Source organism: Schistocerca nitens, chromosome 5 (assembly GCF_023898315.1).
Source record: "Schistocerca nitens isolate TAMUIC-IGC-003100 chromosome 5, iqSchNite1.1, whole genome shotgun sequence".
Lineage (NCBI taxonomy): Eukaryota > Metazoa > Arthropoda > Insecta > Orthoptera > Acrididae > Schistocerca > Schistocerca nitens.
This window is the reverse complement of record NC_064618.1, coordinates 673,205,835-673,210,169: the sequence shown is the minus strand read 5'-3', so window position 1 is coordinate 673,210,169 and position 4,335 is coordinate 673,205,835. Positions and strand designations below refer to the sequence as shown.

At 48.4% G+C, this 4,335-nt stretch overlaps 1 pseudogene; it reads right to left on the bottom strand.

The window, feature by feature from the left end:
* Positions 1–1,225: 1,225 nt before the first annotated feature.
* On the bottom strand, positions 1,226–1,343 carry LOC126261022 (5S ribosomal RNA; annotated as a pseudogene).
* Positions 1,344–4,335: the final 2,992 nt, after the last annotated feature.

The following is a 4,335-nucleotide window of genomic DNA, read 5'->3' as shown; positions in this document are numbered from 1 at the left end:
ACTTACTCATTTTTCATTTACCAAACAATCAATAACAAATGTGTCTTTTGCAGTCCAGAATACACTAACTTCCCACAACTTTCCCGAAAGGTGAAATCAATTTCGCCCTTTTTTGGCAAAGAGTTGCCGGTTTCCACACTCTGCTTTGATTGCCTTTCATTTCTGGTGTGAAATGGTAGCCTCAGGTCTCCTCCACGGTAATGAATCACAGCACGAAATGAGTTAATTTTTTTTTTTCAATGGACTAAACATTTATATTCAGTTCTTCGCGAGAAGTGTACCGTAATTACCGTCACATCTGGTATGCCTGTGCCGTTAGGTAAGAGATTCAAGTGTAACATACGACCCTACAATAACATATTTTCCACCTTCCCGATATGTGGTTTCCGCCTTAACACATTCTGCACGCTCCTTATTTTCGAGAGAAGTGTGAAAACGTAGAATTGAGCTACCGACTTCTGAAGTATGGCTAAGAAGCGACTCCTTATATCCCCTTACTTGGCTTCTATGACAGGCTGTCAGGGTATTATAGCTTATCTGTTTAAGTACAGGATACTAAACTAATTTGAAGAAATGTACAAATAGAACCATTTGAAAGAACAAGATAATTCTCAAAGTTAGCTGCGTGTTACATATAGTGGAAAATAAATTTATGTTAAAGCAATATCTGGACCACCGTAATAAATTTTCATAGCGGGAAACTCTCGGTTAAGTCTGGTTCAAATGGCTCCAAGCACTATGGGACTTAACATCTGAGGTCATCAGTCCTGGAGACTTAGAACTACTTAAACCTAACTAACCCAAGGACATAACACACATCCATGCCCGAGGCAGGATTCGAACTTACGACCATAGCAGCAGCATGATTCCGGACTGAAGCGCCTAGAACCGCTCGACCACAGCGGCTGGCAGTTAAATATGGCCTTTGGATCTTAATGTGCTGTGCGAGGAGTTCAGGTTGGGGCACTGTGGACAGAACCTGAGACCCAGAAAGGAACTGATTTTACCTGTATCCAGCGACAAGCACTCCGTTTTCAGGCCACAAGTATCCCATCGGGACCATCCTACCGCCGTGTCATCCTCAGCAGAGGATGCGGATAGGAGGGGTGTGTGGTCAGCACGCTGCTCTCCCGGTCGTTATGATGGTTTTCTTGGACCGGAGCCACTACTATGCGGTCAAGTACCTCCTCAATTGGCGTCACGAGGCTGAGTGCTCCCCGAAAAATGGCAACAGCGCATGGCGCCCCAGATGGTCACCCATCCAAGTGCCGGTCACGCCCGACAGCGCTTAACTTCGGTGATCTGACGGGAACCGGTGTATCCACTGCGGCAAGGCCGTTGCCTTAGACAGCGACAAGGTCAGCAAAAAAGAGATTCTTTATACTCCGTATAAGTGGTGGGCCATGTACGTTGTGCAGTATGTTCCTCGTACATTGGTTCACTGAATGCAGTGGAAGAGCGTCACAATTACGCTATACAGTGCTGTAGTGCCTGCGTTTTCTAATATGCTTTGCAACGTCCTGAGACATGCAAGCCTGTCTGAAGGAGCGACTGCACCAATCGGCAGCAGTATGAACTAGTGAATCATATTAAAGTTGCTAATCTTGCTAAGCCTTTGAGGTCTGGAGAGCGCGATCGGGTGGTCGAGACGGCCGAGCCGACCGCTCGCACAAAGCGGAAGATCCGTGTTCGAGTCCTGGTCCGTACATGAATTTTCATTGGACCAATGTGTACTGCAGCCAGAGTCTAGCCATATTAGCAAATGCGAATATGATTCTCGTATTTTATCGCTGCAGCGCCGTTACATCCGACATGCATGCTGTCTGAATGACATTACAAAGTAAATTACAGCAAGACAGGCACTGCTATTTAGTACGTCACGCTTACTAACAGAGCATCGACTTAAGTCACACGTATCTTCCTGTACGGGACTCGCAGTATCTGTGCCAATATACACTCCTGGAAATTGAAATAAGAACACCGTGAATTCATTGTCCCAGGAAGGGGAAACTTTATTGACACATTCCTGGGGTCAGATACATCACATGATCACACTGACAGAACCACAGGCACATAGACACAGGCAACAGAGCATGCACAATGTCGGCACTAGTACACTGTATATCCACCTTTCGCAGCAATGCAGGCTGCTATTCTCCCATGGAGACGATCGTAGAGATGCTGGATGTAGTCCTGTGGAACGGCTTACCATGCCATTTCCACCTGGCGCCTCAGTTGGACCAGCGTTCGTGCTGGACGTGCAGACCGCGTGAGACGACGCTTCATCCAGTCCCAAACATGCTCAAAGGGGGACAGATCCGGAGATCTTGCTGGCCAGGGTAGTTGACTTACACCTTCTAGAGCACGTTGGGTGGCACGGGATACATGCGGACGTGCATTGTCCTGTTGGAACAGCAAGTTCCCTTGCCGGTCTAGGAATGGTAGAACGATGGGTTCGATGACGGTTTGGATGTACCGTGCACTATTCAGTGTCCCCTCGACGATCACCAGTGGTGTACGGCCAGTGTAGGAGATCGCTCCCCACACCATGATGCCGGGTGTTGGCCCTGTGTGCCTCGGTCGTATGCAGTCCTGATTGTGGCGCTCACCTGCACGGCGCCAAACACGCATACGACCATCATTGGCACCAAGGCAGAAGCGACTCTCATCGCTGAAGACGACACGTCTCCATTCGTCCCTCCATTCACGCCTGTCGCGACACCACTGGAGGCGGGCTGCACGATGTTGGGGCGTGAGCGGAAGACGGCCTAACGGTGTGCGGGACCGTAGCCCAGCTTCGTGGAGACGGTTGCGAATGGTCCTCGCCGATACCCGAGGAGCAACAGTGTCCCTAATTTGCTGGGAAGTGGCGGTGCGGTCCCCTACGGCACTGCGTAGGATCCTACGGTCTTGGCGTGTATCCGTGCGTCGCTGCTGTCCGGTCCCAGGTCGACGGGCACGTGCACCTTCCGCCGGCCACTGGCGACAACATCGATGTACTGTGGAGACCTCACGCCCCACGTGTTGAGCAATTCGGCGGTACGTCCACACGGCCTCCCGCATGCCCACTATACGCCCTCGCTCAAAGTCCGTCAACTGCACATACGGTTCACGTCCACGCTGTCGCGGCATGCTACCAGTGTTAAAGACTGCGATGGAGCTCCGTATGCCACGGCAAACTGGCTGACACTGACGGCGGCGGTGCACAAATGCTGCGCAGCTAGCGCCATTCGACGGCCAACACCACGGTTCCTAGTGTGTCCGCTGTGCCGTGCGTGTAATCATTGCTTGTACAGCCCTCTCGCAGTGTCCGGAGCAAGTATGGTGGGTCTGACACACCGGTGTCAATGTGTTCTTTTTTCCATTTCCAGGAGTGTAGAATGTAGACCAAAGCGATGACGTATGGAAGTTTGGGTCGCTAATTGATCGTGCTCGGGCGGTCGAAACGGTCGAAGTGACTCCTCGCAGAAGATTCGGTTTCGAATTCCGCCCGATGAACAAATTTCCACTACCAGCAACGTGTAGTGCAGCTAAAATTTGGCAACATTCGCAAATGCGAATACGTCTCTCGTATTACTCGTATTACAATTACGCTAAGCTGAACTGTTTCCGCAACGAAGGGAATCACATAACACTACTTTTCCACTTACTATTTTTTAACTCTTCATCATTAAACCTATCCACATACCGGCGTATCACTGCCAATGTAGAACTAAAAATGGAGAAAAGAAACCCCTCCGTGGCAGAAGCATGCAGTGTTGAATGCAAGCTTGAGGAGAAACTGTGAAGTTGGCATTACTGTTTCAAGAAAAAGTTCCATGATTTCTGTCCAAACAAGAGACAAAGTGGGTGTAATTGATATTTGTACTGTAGTGAAGATGTCTACAGGGCAATACATATAGAAAGATGAATGAGTGTAACAAGTGAAACGAAAAGACTTTTCTCTATAATAAGCCACCGGAGGTTACTGGCCTCTCGTACCAACATACTCAAAACCTATCCCTGAGCAACCTTCAAAATTTCGTCCGTTGAATACGGGTTCTCTGTATACGGAGTTTGTACGATATTTTTACGGTGTTGTTGGAGGGCTGCTTAACTGTCGTCTTAGTGAATCTATTTTTATTCTGGTCTATCCAACCACTGAACAAACTGTAGTTAAGTAACTCATTTCAGACGATAACAATGCGGTTGTTAATGGTAGCACCCTAATTTTTGAACTGGACTTGTTTTTTGGCTAAAAGATTTTCCCTAAGTCAAAATTATTGTATACTGCAGCTTCAGAAATACTGCAAACGACGTACACAATAAAAGCTTGTGTATCATTTTGCACTTGTT